Below are 17,729 nucleotides of genomic sequence, written 5' to 3' on the forward strand. Positions count from 1 at the left end.
GACTGTGCACACTAACCCTCTGAAGGGCATTTCTGCCCTTGCCTTCAGAGGACAGAAACCTTGACCAAATACATCAGCTATTCTCTTCATCCTCTAAAGAAGAATATAGATTCAAGAAATAGATCTTTTACATCCCCAGGCTTCTTGATCCTGATTGCTTTTAAACTTAGAATTAAGTGCTCATTAGGCACCTACTATGTTCAAATTACTGGAGAAGAGCTGGAGAAACAAAAATCAATGAGCCCTGGCCTGTCCTGGGGAAGCACTGCTCATTAGCCAACTCTGGGGTGAGATGAGATAGAAAGACGCGTCTGCACACCAAGGATTTTTGCAACACCCCTACCCTTCTAAGCAGGCTTGTTTATTTAACTTTCCAGTATAGCTGCATATTCGAGGTCTGTAGTTCTGTCCAGGCTTAGGTTTCCAGAATTCACATGAATTTTCATAGTTTTAAATTTCTATAAGTCCTCTAAATGTACTGTCTGGTATAAAATGAAAACATTAGACGCATTCAGAAAAGCAACCGGCCATCTCTGAAACACGTAAGGAAAGTGGAATAGCAGAAGGGGAAAACAGCCTTTTTAATGCCTTTTTATTCGGCTCTATCTTGAATACGTGGGAGTGGGAACTAGGGAGTAAATTTGGTTTCTAGAAACAGATGCTTCTCTTACTTGGATACTAGAGTTTGACAACTGCTTTCTAGTGTGTCAAACAATGATATCTAATATCTTTATGAAGCCAACACTTCTGAATAAGTATGTGCCAGGCACCAATGATACGTAGGAAGAAAATACATATGACATGGTTCCTTTTCTTAACTTTGCTTATCACTTCCTCCTACGTGAATCCTGTGGTCCCTGTGGCCTCCTGAGAGTTGGAACTGGCTACTAGAAAAAATATATCTCACCAGATGACATTGCTGGGATGGCAATGCATCTCTACCCTGAGCCCGAGACCAAAATAACAGGATTTCACAGAAATCCGGAAATAATGACCGGCAGGCAGGTAAGGGCATCACACAGCAGTCTGTAATTGAGACCATAGAAAATGTGCAGCCTGCTTCTTAATTTGGAAACCAAAGACAGACTGCAGGCACTTAAAGAGAAAAAAAACCTACACATGGCTAGAAAAGAAAATGATGAACAGAATGTGACTTTGAGGGCTGTGAAAAGGCATGGGGAGTGATGGGTCACATTGTCCTCCCAAGATGTCAGGGCACCCCGGCCTGACTAGTCTAACACATCACCCCTATAAAGCCTAGAGAACAGAGTTGGATCATTCAAGCCCATGAGCACCGGGTGCTTAACATTTAATAAGCTTTCCACCATCCTCAAATAACCCTTGTGAGAGAAACCTGTGGCATAAGGAGTAGTGGAAGAGAGCGGTGGTGGCACACTGTCTATCCTGAATGCTTCAATCAGTTACTTAGCCTCCTCAGTCCTCAGTTTCCTAACCTGTAAAATGGGCATTATTTCATTGTTTGTATTGAATTACATAATGAGTGTTGAGCACCTAGATAATGTATGTAGAGCACATTGACCAATAAATGTTAATTTCCTGGAAAAAAGATTTGAGAAGATTCCTGTAGTACACACCTGAGGGTATATTTGTAAAGATTATGATTATTCTTATAGTAACCAGGGTAGTCTGGCCAACAGTAAGAAGAGAACAGATCTATAAAGCCTTGAGAGTAAATACAGGCATATAAGCTAAGTTTGGGTGATCCAGCAAAAAGAACAGAACATTGTATCAAACTCAGTGCCTCCTAGGAGAGGACTCTATAAATTCCTTGGAAGAAGGGAAACAGTACAAAACCAGGAAGCACTCAATTTATTCATCAAACTCAGAGTGCCTACCCTGTGCCTACACTGAGGGGTGTTCTGATAAGAAGTTGGGAAAGAGAAGGAGTTATGGTCAACAGAAGATACAAGAGACCCCACAATAGAAATCAGTCAAAGGCAGCCACAGGACCACAGATGGACCACACAATATGCTCACCAGAGGAATATATCTCCTCTCCCTCTGAGACCCCAGCAAAATGACTGTCGTAACCTCCCAGGGGAGAAGTGACCCTTGAGTGAGGGGAAGTGGGGCTGGCTGTATAACACTAGCAGATTTGTGCGATGTAACCTTCCCCTTCTGAACGCTTACCAGCTCTAATTCCAGGCCATATGGATGGTACAATATGCTATGGAACTCTGGAGGGGGGAGAGTTTGCTCTCAGAGAAACATATGTCACCTCATTGTAAGAACAACTTAACAGATACACCTTATTGTCATGGGCCTAACCTCAAAAAGCAGTTTGGAATATAATTTAAGTAAAATAAATAAATAAATAAATAAATAAATAAATAAATAAATAAATAAATAAAATAGAAATATATATATATAATGGATAATATTATATCAAGTGCTGGTTTCTGGGTGTAATGCAGTTCTAACCACTGAGGAACAATAAAGGAATTGATTCAAGTCTTTAAAGCACTAAGAAATGTTAAATAATCCAAATCATACCACCTGCCAAAGAAATACATTGCTTTTGAAATGCTGTTGAAATAGGGTAAAAAGCATAAGTGGGATTTTATTGTAAGCTCACAGCTCAGTTCGTTCCCTGCAATGTTGACTCTGAGTCATAACAATGTGTTCCTGTTAGTTCCTGGCTGTGGCTTTACTCCAGCCAGGTCTTTGTGCTGGAGAGGACAACTCCAGTTATCACTATTAATTAAAATCAGCTATATAAAAGGAATTAGAAAGTAAAATACCCTCTGCGTAAAAGATTAAAGGGAAACGGGCCATAGAGAGTAGGTTGCCACTTCCTTAGGAAAATCGTTCTGAACAAGAACTAGGAAGAAAACAAATGTAATCATCACGCCAAATGCAGGCTTTTGAGGAGGAAATTTAGGGGGCCTTATAGAAAGTGTTTCAATACTGTCGACTTTCTTGTAAAAATGTATGCGTGTCTAGACCCTGGACTTCCAATATTTCTTTTATTAAGGCTTGCCAACATATGAATTGACTTTCTTTACCTAGGCTCATAATTTGCTTCCTGTGATTTACCTATACATCAACCAGGTGTGTCAAAGAGTTCAGGCTCCTGGGAAGGTGGTCCTGGCCATGGGAGAACACATGCTTTACATTTCCACAGTCAGTCCCCATGTCCTGGCATGACAGTTGTCCCTGTAAACATACAGCTTGCAGAATGCAGAGTCCCACTGGGGAGTTTCAATGCTCACTCAATTTAAGTATCCACTCACCTGAATGGGTTCCTCCTCTCTGACTCAGCTATGTTGGTGAAAATTCTTTTATTCTATTCCCAGCTGAGTGGAACAGGAAACAGGCTCTTCAACCTCTATCCTATTTCATTCAGGGTGCAACTGCATTCCAGGAATTTTCAAACAGGTGGTCTAATGAAGTGAAGCAGTACAAACAGTAATCCACACACAATGTTAGATTTGGAAAGGAACCCAGTACCCAGATGAACTACCGTTCTGAAAGCTTGGAGAAGTCCAATTTCCTCACTTTGTGGAAGAAAACTGGGGTCCAAAAGAAACAAGGAGGAGACAAAACTTGTGAGCAAACTATATGCAGTGCTTAGGCAACTGCTGTAAACTTCTAGCAGACTCATGTGTGTCTGTCCGTTGAGAGGGAAAGAGAGAGAACTTATATACAGTAACATGCATAGATATCAAATACTTTATTAGTTGGATGAGTTTTAACAGTGTGTACACACATGTAACCTACACTACTATTGGGGTGTGGAATAGTCCCATCACTTTAGAAAGTTCCCTTGGGCTCCTTTGAAGTAAATCCTCCTCAACTCTCTCTCCAGGCATCCACTGATCTGATGTCTATGAGTATCGCTTGTTCATATTTTTTTCTGTTCCAGCATTTTGTATAAATGGAAAAGGATAGTGTGTATATATTTGTGTGTGGTTCTGTCACCCAGCATGTTTTCAATATCCAGCTATCTTGTTGAAACTAACCATCGTTTTTCCTTACAGTTGCTCAGCATGCATCACAATCTATTGGGTTGCTTCCAATTTGGGGCTATTAATACTTGTTTGCAGGTCTTTTGTAGACATCTGTTTTTATTTCTCATTGGTAGACACATAGGAGTGGAACTGCCAGGACATAGGGTAATTATATGCTTAACTTTATGAGAAAATGACAGACTGTTTTACAAGCATTGCACCATTTTACACTCCCTCTTGTTCCATATCCTGGACAACATTTGGTGTCATCAGTCCTTTTATTTCATTAAAGCATATTTGATTTACAATATTAGTTTCAGGTGTTTAACATATTGATTCAATATTTTATAGATTATACTTCATTTAAAGTTATTACAAAACAATGGCTATATTTCCCTGTGCTGCACAATATATCTTTGTTGCTTATCTATTTCATACATAGTAGTTTGTATCTCTTAATCTCATACCCCTATCTTGCCCCTTCCTCCTTCCCTCTCTCCACTGGTAACCACTAGTTCTCTATATCTGTCAGTCTGTTTCTGTTTTGTGATATACATTTGTTTGTTTTATATTTTAGATTCTACATATAAATGATAACAGAGTATTTGTCTTTTCCTATATGACTTACCTCACTAAGCATAATACTCTTTAGATCCATCCATGTTGTTACAAATAGCAGAATTTCCTCCTTTTTTATGGCTCAGTAGTATTCCTATCACTTACATGTGGAATCTAAAAGAAAAGGCACAAATGAACTTATTAACAAAACAGAGACAGACTCACAGACGTAAAACAAACTTATGGTTACCAGGGGGAAAGGAGATAGGGAGGGATAAATTGAGAGTCTGGGATTTGCAGATACACACTACTATATATAAAATAGATAAACAACAAATTTCTACTATATAGCACAGGGAACTATATTCAATACCTTGCAATGGCCTATAATGGAAAAGAATATGAAAAGGAATATATATATACATATGTACATATATATATATATATGTTCCATATGCACTTGAGAATAAATAATGAGTACTCTGTAATTTTTGCATATAGCATTCTATAAAGTTTAATTAGGTCAAGTTGTTTAAATATATATCTTTATGTTCTCTTTTATATTCTGAGTTTTTATCTACTTTTTTGGCCAATTACTGAAAGAGGAGTATTGAAATCTCCAATAATAGTTGTGGATTTGCCTATTTTTCCCTTGAGTTCTGTCACCTTTACCTTCATGTGTTTTGTAATTCTGTTATTAGGTGCATGCATATTTAAGGCTGTTATGTCTTCTTGGTTAATTGGCCTCTTTATAATGATGAAATGCCCCTTTCCTCTAATAATTCACCTTATCTTGAAGTCTACTTCATCCGACGTTAATAGAGCCAAATCAACTTTCTTATGATTAGTGTTTGCATGATAAATTTTTTTCTGTACTTTTGTTTTCAATCCACCAGTGTCTTTATATGTGAATAGCCTATAACTAGGCCTTAATTTTTTCAATCTGACCATCTTTCCTTTTTGATTTGAGTAATTGTTGTATTTGCATATAATGTAATTACTGATATGATAGATTAAATCTATTATCTTGCTGTCTGTTTTTGATATGTGCTCTCTGCTCATTTTTTCTTCTATTCCTGCATTCTTTAACATTAACTAAAAATGCTTAGTGTTCCATTTTACCTCTTCTAATGGATTACTGTGCTTATCTGTTTAGTTGTATCCATGTCTAAAGATTATTCTGGGGTTTATAATCCTTTAACTTAGGCAGACAATGTTCAAATAATACTCTGCCTTGCTGGTACAAGTAAGAAGTTCACATTTTCCTATTCACATGGGCCTCCAGGAGCTCAGGCAACCCTTCAGTATATCAGGTTCCTGGAATGGGCTTAGTAACTCCTTCTAGTTCTTCCTAGAAGCAGGAGCTCCCAAGACAGTGAGCACTTCAGCTTTTGCTGCTGGAACAGAACAGCAGGCAGAGACTGACACATTGCTGAGCCATCTCCAAAGCACAAATGGTTCTTAGGCACGATACATCACATAAACAAAGCGTTACTGTATTCTCCCTGTGGTCAAAACCTGGATTGCAGAAAAGGTTAAGAGTATAATAGATCTGCAGATCTTCAGTCTTATACAAATGTGTCACAACAAAGGGGAAAGGGGAATCATCATTTGCAGAATTAGATCACCCTCTATTGTCTCCAAAGGTTGTATGCCATAGGAAAATGTCACACTCAGAAAGAAGAGACCAGGCAAGGGCTGGTAGAACACAGGCCTCTCCATTTCAGATATTCTCTCCAATGTCCAGGAACAACATAACCCTGGTGTGTGAATTTGTTTTAGTTCTTTGAGCTGCTGCTTCTGCCAAGAAACTCCTTGCTGCCTCTTTGCCCTGCTTGTTGCTCCACTAGCCATTTCCCCATAAAGAATTAAAAGCCCATCATCCAGCAGAAGGGAGGAGCAGATGCTTGAATGTTTATTATTGTTGAACTCTTTCGTGTCCTTCTGAACTGCGGTGCACATGTGTAGAAGAACAGACTCAGGAGATGGATGCTCTAGCTTAAGAAATGTCTCTAACACCAAGGCCTTGGACCTGCCTTTGTAGTAAAGCCTGTTGTTTCTCTTTTATCATCCCCTCTTCCCTCTTCTCATTTCAGTGAGTGTCTTTCTCAGTGGCTGTTCCAGAGCCACTAACGTGATGCAGGACAGACATTACAAAAGATGGAGGGGAAAAAGATGGAGCGGGAAAATGTGATCAAATATAAATCAGATAATCACATAGCCTGACAACAAAGAGTTGACCGGTTTGTACTATGGTTAAATAGCTGTATCTATCCACGCAGGCTGTTATGCCAAAACACCAAAACGACAATAATTTATTTCTCACAGTTATGGAGACTGTAAGTCAGAGATCACGATGCCAGCATGTTCTGGTGAGAGCTTTCTTCCAAGTCACACACTTCTCCTCATGTCCTCACATGGAAAAAGGGTGAGGGAGCTCTCTGGGGCCTCTTTTATAAGGCACTAATCCTATTAATCACTTCCCAAATCTCCCAATACCCCACTTCCCAATGCCACCACCTTGGGCATTAGATTTTCAACATACGAATTTTGGGAGAACACAAAACATTCAGATCACAACAGCAGCAATCACTGAAAACTGGGCGAGTTCACTGTACATACACACATGGGGGTAGGGGTGCAGAAATCAAAAGGGGCAAAAATGCATAGAATTTAGAATCATGTGACTGAGGCCAAGTCTCAGCCTGGTCACTTACCAATTCTGAAAAAGTCTTTTCAAACTCCAAATTGCAATTTCCTCATCAGCAAATCAAGATAGTTATGACACCTGACCCACTCACTTCCCAAGGATATTTTAAGAATGACATGTAGAAAACAGTGGCTACCATATGTCATCATGTCTTTTCACTACTAATTATAAAGGGCTTCTAATGAAGAAGGAGTTTCTCTTATTCACTCATTCAACAACCATCTATTACCCAGTACTGACCTACTATGCACAGACATTCCTGCTTCTCCTTCACAATTGTCCTTTTAGTCTTCCAGATTCCAGGGTGATTTCTTATTTATAAATGAGGATTTTATTGCTTCTATATCTGCTATGTAATTTATGTACATACACTTTTATATAAAAAGATATATACACATATATACATTACACAAACACATACACACACACACACACACACACAATAAAGATCATGTCAACAGTATTGAGAAAGGTGCCAATCAAGCCAAGATAAAAATCAAAATTTTATAAGAATAACAATGACTTACCCAGAAAAATTTTATGCTAAAGTATTGTAGAAAACGAAATCTCATAGTTATTCCTAGCAACTTTATGATCCACGCTCTGAAAAGAAAAAATGTAGTTCTAAAACCTTTATCATCATCATTTCATCAGAGTTTCCAAGTCATTGTAATCCATTCTCTTCCTGATCTTCCACATTCTGAAATATTTTATAGTTTAAGGATTTGGGGTTTTTAGGGTTTTATTTTTATTTTATTTAGTAGTGGTATGATTCTTGTACAATAAACTACATTTTGATGAATTTTGATATATGTATACACCAATGAAACCACCACCGCAATCAAGATAGCTAACATTTCCATCACTCCCACAAAAGGTACAAATTTTAATCCCCATTTGTCCTTCCCACCCCCTTTACACTCTGGTAACCATAAGTTTGTTCTCTATGTCTATGAGTCCACTTCTGTTTTGTATGTAAGTTTATTTGTGTCCTTTAAAAAAAAATTCCACATATAAGCAGTATCATATGGTATCTTTCTCTTTCTGACTTACTTCACTTAGAATGACAATCTCCAGGTCCGCCCATGTTGCTGCAAATGGCATTATTTTATTCTTTTTTATGGCTGAATAGTATTCCATCGTATATGTACACCACATCTTCTTTATCCAGTCATCTGTCAATGGACATTTGAGTTGATTCCGCATCTTGGCTGTTGTAAATAGTTTAAGGATTTTGACCCTACAAATGTTTTATCATGCTACTCATGTCAATTTTCTCCATCACTAGACTCTCTGTTGTACTAAGTCAGTATCTAAACCTAAGAAGACAAAAACAAGAGGCCAGAACCAGAACTTAAGCTCTGAGTTTCTACTCTGCTTTATCTTGAGCTTTACTTTATTTCAATCATTTAAAAGGCTGTGGGAGCCTTGCTGAAAGTACTTTATGAATAAACAGTAAAAAAAAATTTACTGCAAAATAAGAGGATGATTTAATCTCTACACTTTCCTTCCCCCATAATTTAGAAGTTTGAGTAAATAGACAAATTAATTTTAATTTAAAATCAAATAATCATTGCTTTAGCTTGACATATTCATTAGACAACTTCAAGTAAAACTTTTGAGTAAAATACATACTATAAAATTTTTGTTGTTCTTTTATGTTCCTCATCAAAATGTCTAGGGGATAGCTTCCTTCCTTTTAAAGTGCTTTATAGCACCTACTGTTTATATTTTTACTGTTTCTTTTTCTTTGTATGTTAAATAAATGGTAAAGGAGTAAAATAAGTTAAACGGGATTTGCCAAGGCAGATTCATAAAGCATTCATAAAGATCTGACTTTTCAGACCTGGGAGGGATGATGTCAGTTGCCATAAGTCTGCCTTATGTTGGTGGAGTTAAAGGTGAACCTTCTACTCCTGCTTCTTCTTTCTGGCCAGGAGCACATGACTGCACTAATCCACCAGCCACCCCGTATGTACACGTGGCCACACTGCCTGCAGCACCCAACCCTCTTTCCTTGCTACTCTCTCATTCTCCCTGCTGTTGCATATCTATCCTGACTAGATGCATTTGAACCACACAGAGAAGCAGCTTCCCAGCCAGCCTTGAGTCTGATAGCTTGGATAAGTGAGTAGTTCTCCACTTCAGCTGAGCTGAGACTGGATTTGAATGGAAAATTCACCAGTGGTGCTGAAAGAATGTTTTGCTTCTCCAGCACCCAGGATATTCTTTGAATACCTCCAAGAGTACCAGGGAAGACTGGGCTAGTTAAACAGCTGTATGAATGGAACAAGAGAGGGGTCTCCTGCTGACAGTCCTGTAGCGTGACTGTTAGGAGGAGACAGCCAGACACTGCTGTATACGTCCTCCTCCATGCTAACTCAACTCCGAGCACACCTTGTTCCCCAAATCAGCACTCTCTTTGGAAACTTACATCCTTCCAAGGTATAATGTTACTATGTTTCCTCTTCTCTAAAGTGGGGCACAGAGGCATGGCCCCTGAGGGAAAGCATTGTTTTCCCATTTTGCTAAAAACCAATGTTTATTGTTTCTGAGGCAGTCATCACTGCGTCCTCCTTTCATACAAAAGCAAACCACAAAAGTGAGGGAAGGGAAAGGTGGTTATGGATACATCACACTGGCTGAGCAGAACCAGTTGTTTGTTACAAGGATGAACTATATGAGAGGAAAGGGGAGAAAAGGCAAGAATCGTACAGCAAATTCTTTGTTACTAGTTCAAATAAATAACTCTGACAAAATGACTCAATATTCTGACTCTTGAATATATGGGTACTCTAGATACTTTTTTAAAATTTTATTTTAATGGGTTATAGTCAGTTTACAATGTTGTGTCAATTTCCAGTGTAAAGCATATAAATACTTTTAAGCTGACTTTTCAATGGATTGCAAATATACAGAACAAGAAGATAGGTAATGATGTCATGGAAGTGTTCAAAAGAATCACTGGATCGAAATCTAGTGCTTCTTTATTAAGTCATTAGAGATAATATCTCATATTCTATAAATCCCATAGTCTGCTTGTGATTTTGAGCTTTGAACCTGTCACATTAAAATGGCAAAAGAAAGCATATGCCAACAAGGCTTACCCAAGACAACATCGGCACAGGCTACTTCTTCTCTGCATCATCTGTCTGTATCTTGAGCAGATCCTCCTCTGAATTACATCAACCTGACCTGACCTCTCATTATCTACTAAGGAACAAGAAGAAATAACAAAACTATTTTCTGTGATGGTGACCATGATTTGGTTTTTATAATGAGCCCAGAGAAAGCTGACTCTGCTTTGTGTTCAAAAGATGTAAATCTTTTTTAAAAGCTCAAAATTCTTTGAATTGCAAATCTTGTTTTTAAGAATTAACTGTGGTGCAGCATTATTAAAATGCTTCATTTGGAGCATGGTTTCCATCTTGTGTTTCTTTTGAAACCATATCAGAAGTTAAAACAACAACCTAAGCATGGCATTGATTTCATGGGACAACATTGCTCACAGGGACTGTTCACACAGGGAATCAGTGCCCACTTCTGGCCCATAAGACCACACAAATTCCTGGAAAGTCCTCCAGATACAAAGAATTGATTCATAAGTTTTAATGAGAGATACATTTTATGAGATATCTTCACAACACTGTTACATTGGATTTATACTCAGTAGCATCTTCTGTAAAACAGCAAAATTTTTTAAATTTCTAAACACTATGTTTTAGGAAATCCTAGGCAGTTTTTACATGAGAGAATTAGCTTAAGGAGAGAAACTGAAAAAGGTATCACAGTTCAGTTGAGAAGGGAATCCAAAAATAGAGAAATATACAAAGTGTGGATAATGACCAATCTTATATTCTATTAAGAAATCCTATTCACAGAAAACAAATTAAGGCTCACATACAAAAGAAAATTTTCTCTCTTAATCGGAGAATAAGATGTACAATTCATATGCTTTTTCAAATCACCAATAGCAAACATGTCATGGAAAGCTGTCATTTTAATCCCTTTCTTCACCAAACCTTTCATTACAACTGTGAAAAATATACCAAAATGCTTTAATTTTCATCTGACTTGTCCATACTTTTATGCGGTGCTGATAAATAGGTTAAAAGTCAGAGTAGAACTCTCTCTCTCTCACACACACACACATAAAGGGAAATGGAGAATTTCTACAGGTTAGGAAAAGCCTTTAAATAATTGACAGGTCACAGAAACCCTTGAAGAGAATAATGAGAAGCTTTGAGCATAGAAAGCATGAAATATAGGAAAATATTTTTGAAAGATTATGTGAATCCTACCTTTTTTCCACAGAGGCCAAAGTCAGGGAAAGTGGACAAGCATTTTGAACTCCAAGCCCTCCTCCATCTTTCAAGAGTCTAGACTTAGGACATCAAAAGTCAGGGAGATTTTTCATTCCACTTCTTCTGTGTCAGTAAATGATGAAACACCATATTATTTTTGAAAGTCTGCTCAATGTGGACACAGTGTGTAAACCACTAGGGATGTGAAATTAGGTGGTTTATTTTCTAAAAACCCAACAGGTATTTTTACAGGGTCAAATGAAAAATAATCAGCCTTGAAATACACACAAAAAAATAATTTCTGGTTGAAAAATCTCCCTAAACCCTCCTATGTTGTTGCTGGGAATGTAATTTGGTGCAGCCATTATGGAAAACAGTAAGGAGATTCCTCAAAAAATTAAAAATAGACTTACCCTAAGATCCAGCAATTCCACTCCTGGGCATATATCTGGAGGAAATTCTAATTTGAAAAGATACACACATCCTAATGTTCATAGCAGCACAATTTACAGTAGCCAAGACACAGAAGCAACCTAAATGTCCATCAACAGGAGATTGGATAAAGAAGCTGTGGTACATATACACAATGGAATACTACTCAGCCATAAAAATGAAATAGCATCATTTGCAACAACATGGATAGATCTAGAGATTGTTATACTAAATGAAATAAGCCAGAAAGAGAAAGAAAAATGCCATATGATATGATTTATATGTGGAATCTTAAAAAATGACACAAATGAAATTATTTACAGAAAAGAGACAGACTCACAGACAGAAAACAAACAAACTTATGGTTACTAGGGGAAAGGGGTTGGTGAGGGATAAATTGAGAATTCGACATGTGCAGTTTCTAACTACTATATATAAGATAAATAAACAGCAAAGTCCTACTTTATAGCACAGGGAACCATATTCAATACACTGTAATAGCTTATAAAGAAAAAGAATCTGAAAAGGAGAGGGCAGGGTATAGCTCAATTTGTAGAGTGCATGCTTAGCATGCATAAGGTCCTGAGTTCAATCCCAAGTATCTTCTCTAGGAATAAATAAATAAACCTAATTATCTACCCTCATCAAAAAAAAGAATATAAAATGGAATATATATGTGTGTGTGTGTATAACTGAATCACTATGCTGTACACCAGAAGTTAACACAACATTGTAAACTGATTATACTTCAATTTTTAAAAAAAAATTTAATGAAATGTTTTCCCAAACTGCTTGATGAAAAAAAAAAATGACCCAAGGTACTCATTAATAATACAAATTTTCAGGTCCCAGCCCTTCCCTGGGGAATCAGAACCTCAGGATGGGGGCCTGGGGAGCCTCTATCTTTCAAGCAATGTTGATTATTCTTTCCATTAAGGAAGTTTGGGAAACATCGTCTTGAGAACAGCTCTCTGCTCCAGGTAGCTGGGGTGTGGTCAACAGCTCCAGGCCCCTCCAATCCTAGATCTCGTGTCCCCAAGGACATATGTGGGACAGAGACTGGAACCTGAGCTCCAGGCTTTGCTATGGTAGCTTGTTTTTTCAAGCAAGTGTCTGAACCTTCCCAAAGAAGCACATGTATGAACTACCTCAGAGCCCACTGCCCTGTGCTTGGTAGTGGTTTCATGAATAAATCAGCCTCAGAAAGGAATTTCATTAAAAAGCAGAGACAATGGACCATATTAATTTGAAATAAGTTTTGTGCTTTCTAAACTCTAAAGACAAACTCATTAGTGTATAATTATTTTTTAAATCCAGCTTGCATAAATCTATGAGTAGTTGATATGAACTGCAACTGCTAATTCTACAGCAGAAATATTAAGTATTTTCTATACTTACACTTAAATAAACAGATAGGAAGAAAGTAATTTGTTCAAAATTGATTTAGTCTACTAGTGATCTGTGAAGATCTTATGCTCTGTGACTTAATCAATTATATAGAACTGTAAAATAACAAAAGGGAAGAATTTTAAATTCCTGCTTCTATCGGTTGATATTACACATCTTTAAGAAGCCACTAGTATCCAGTGTGTTTTTTTAAATGCTATTTATACACTATAAGGCCATATTAGTTGAATAGATTTACACTACATTGAACAAGCCGCTAGGAAATAAACCACGGATTCAAAGCTACATTGAAGAATGGATTAGAATTAATTTCTCCCTTTAAAATTTCCCTGATATGATTTATGTAGTATTTATTTCCCCCCGAACGGAAAAAAATTCTGAAGTTGTATGATATTGGTACCTCAACAACTTAAAGATAGTCTAGTCCAATCTCATTTTGTAATGAAGGAAGATGGGGCTCAGACAAATTAAATGATCCATGATTACAGAATTAGTTAATTAGGAGGAGGAATTTCTTAGTCTACTGCTTCACTTTGCCTATCAGCAAAAGGAAAGAAATCCTGATGACCACTGTAGGCAGTCCCATTTATGCCTTTAAAATAGAATAAGGAGTTAAAAGTAAGTAGCCTGTATCTTGTATTTATTAATAACAGCCATCACCATGATGAAAGAATGATAAGCACCAATGAAAATTTGTGTTCAAAACTTGGAAACATCCTGGGCCTTTGATCAAAATAATATTTTGTGAGCAATATTATAATTAAATATATTCTAAGGGCACGAGTGTTTAAAAGCCCACAATCACAGGCTCCTGGTTCTCACTTATGGATCCCCTAGGGGTCCACGATTCCAGGTAAAGAACTCCATGTCTAAAGAATATTGGTACACGATCAACCACCAGGAAAGGACTGTGATGTGTGTGAAGGACCTGCTCACAGTGCGTAGGGAAGCTGGAAGTCCCATGAGTCCCTGAGACAAAATCTGGCAAATTGTATATGTCTGGAGTCTCAATGAGCATGTGGAATTAGTAATGAATAGCACATACCCCAAATATCCAGTTGCAATCACTAGTTTACACAGAAACAAGGAGCCTTGTTGGAATAAAAGTTTGGAAGTGTTCAGTCCTGTGGTTCAGACCTCTCAGCTCTTCATGATGGAGCAGAGGTGAAGATACAGTGGAAACCACAGTGAAGAAAGGAGCCAAAAAGAAAATGTGCCCCACAGAGCAGATCAGCAGCAAAGCCTAGCAGGTCACAAGGAGAGGTGGTCTCAGATGGTGGCTGATTCTTCAACCTTTCTGGCCCCAGCTGACCGGACAGCACATGTGACCCATCGAACAAGACCAGCTGGAGCCACAGTGGCACTAAATGGTGCAGAATTCAAAATAAGAGTAGTTCAGGCCCCCAGGAGTAGGTAAGACATCCCTTGGGGATGCGCAGAAATGCTTGAGGGAAGGGTTTTAACACCTGCAAGGGCTCAGATTGAGAGTGTGTGTGTGTCCAAGAGTGTGTACATCTGTGTGTGTGTGTATATATGTACTTGTGCAGATTATCCTCAATCCTCCCTGCTTCAACTTTCTGTCTCTGGTCCAAAATCTTCCTCCTGGTTTCATTCTTGCCTGCATCCTAGTCTGAGACGCTTAAAAGAACAGGCTCAAGAACAGAGTACTGGGCTCTAATCCTGACTCTACCACGTAGGGCTGTGGCTTCAGGCAACCGTGTTAACCTTTCTGTGCCTCAGTATTCGGGTATTAATGTTTGTATGACCCCATTTACACAAACTTGCTCTTAAGACTTTGGAGCATTCAATTACCATATGCAAGGAAAAGTGATCTCTGCTGTGCTACTGATGCAGAAACCATTTTCTCTGGTAGTTAAAACTCCCGTCCCCTTCTCTGCCCATGTCCCATTTCTCTTGGAGACTGGGAGAGTCTGTACCAACAACCCTCCTGAGCCAGCAGCTGGACAGTCACATCCCCCTGTTTTGCCACAGCTGACTGAACCAAGAGTGGACACCTAACCCAAGTGCCAGATTCTCTTCCATGAGTCTGAAACGCAACTCAAAGTCAGGTCAGACTGTGATGTGCACAAAAAGGGATATAAAGCTAGAGTCAGGTCAAGTACGTGCAAAGCAGAAAGAGCCATCTTGTAAAAACAGAGGACAATGATGCAGGCAGAGAGAGGAGCGGAGACGTGGGAACACAGCCTGGGAGGAGGCAATGGAAGAGGAAGGTGGCTGCACCTCTTGCCCTTGGTTCAGGGAGGTCCTTCTGTATCTTTTCAGTGATGTCCACGTGTACTTGAGCTTACCTAAGTGACATTCTAGCTCTTGGCACCTGTCTTAGTTTGTTTGGTCTGCAATAACAAGAATATCATAGCCCGGGCGGCTTAAACAATGAGACCGAGAAGTCCAAGATCAAGGTGTTGGCAAACTCAGTGTCTAGTGAGGGCCCGCTTTCAGGTTCATAGATGACTGTCTTCTCCCTGTGTCCTCATGGATGAAGAGGTGAGGGACCTCTCTCAGGTCTCTTTCATGAGGCCACTAATCCCCTTCATGAGGGCTCCACCCTTATAACCTAATTACCTCCCAAAGGCTCCACCCCCTGATACTATTACATTGGGGATTACAATTTCAACACATACATTTTAGAAGGATACAAGCATTTAGCACCAAACAATCCCAGCTAAAACAACGGCTCCCCACAGGGGTTTAGGGAGGTGAGCACCTCTCCAAGAGTCATCATCACATGCCATGTGGCCGTAGGCAAAACCCAGAAGCCAGACGCCAGATTGTCCCAGCTTCTCCACAGCTGTGGCTGTTGACACAGTATGAGGTTTTGGGGTCCAGATCGTCACAGAGGGAGTAGGTAGAAATGATGTCCTCCACCTCAGGCTGAAAAGGCTGTACTTTCTTTGATGTGACTCTGTGCATCTTCAGACCAAACGATCTATTAAATGCTCCCATCTGTTTTGTATTTTAAAGTTATCTTGTAATTATCTGTTTAAAACTGTGTTATAAATAGCTATGACAAAAAAATTACCACATTTCAGAGAGGTTTCATTTTGAACATGTATTTAGATTTAAGCTAAAAAAAAATTGTCCATAAATGAGAAAAAATATAAAAGCAACCGTGATGACATGTTGTTCCTATTTTGGTTTGCTGGGGTAACATTCACAGGCTGTTACTAGAAATGAGAATTTCTTCAAAGGTAAAACTCAGGTGTCCCCTTTACCATCTCCAGGTGAGTGTAGACACATGCGGGCACATGTGTACTGCGTGGGGGCGTGTGTATGTGTCCATGAGCATGTATGTGTGAGTTTGTATATACGTGTGTGTGTGTGTGCATGCATCCTGCACCTTATAAGTGAGCAATCATGAATCTTCTCTGCTCACAGTTTCATTTTCTGCTTCAAACTCTTCCTCCCACCTGCATCCCTGTTCCAAGATACTTAAAAGAGATCCGGGGCAGAGTGCTGGGTTTTAATCCTGGCTCTACTATCCAGGGCTGTGACTTGAGGCAAATGCTTTAACTTTTCTGTGCTTCAGTTTTCTCATCTGTATAAAAATATTATATATAATACACTAGTTCATAATTTTATAAGATTAAATGGGGAGATATAAAACTTAGAACCACGCTTAGTACAGAACAAACACTCAAAAATTCTCTGTGTTACTGTTAAGAGTCATACCCCTTAGTTATCAGAAGAGTTTCTTCTTTCTCTGAATCCCAGACCCACCCCTCAATTTCAGGTTGAAACTGTTTTGCTTATTGGTGAAACTCTGAAGGGTTGGAGGGGGGGAAATGCTCATTAGATTTGGCAGTTAGGTAAGGAAATTAGAAACATTAGTGTAGTGATTCACAGCTTCGTGATCCTTCTCAAAGTAGGAGGCAGGAGGAGGGTCTGGACTCAAACAGTTGTCAGAGTAGGTTTCAACATTAGAGTGTCGCTGAAGATATTTGATAACAGTGTGTGTATAAACGTGTGGAGAATGTCACAGAGTGACCAGTGCACGGCTAGTGTGATGCCAAGGTCTCCGCCCAGGAGTCCAGTGATCTCAGGGTATAGTCAGTGATTAAATGCATTGGTGTTGACATATGGTCAAACATCCAAATAATGAGGAACTATGGCTACCTCTTAAAAAATAAAAACTCTGGGCATAACACATGGAAAGGAAGTCACTCTGAGAGGAGAAAAACTGGAGTGTCATAGCAAGAAAAGTGTGCGGTTTTTAGTATGAAACAGAGTTACATGCACAAAAGTGAGACCTGGAACTGGAATACACCAAAAACAAGTCAAGTCAAAACCCTTGACAACCGAGCAACTAATAAGGAATTGATGTGCATG

Source organism: Camelus bactrianus, chromosome 33, assembly GCF_048773025.1.
Source record: "Camelus bactrianus isolate YW-2024 breed Bactrian camel chromosome 33, ASM4877302v1, whole genome shotgun sequence".
Classification (NCBI taxonomy): Eukaryota; Metazoa; Chordata; class Mammalia; order Artiodactyla; family Camelidae; genus Camelus; species Camelus bactrianus.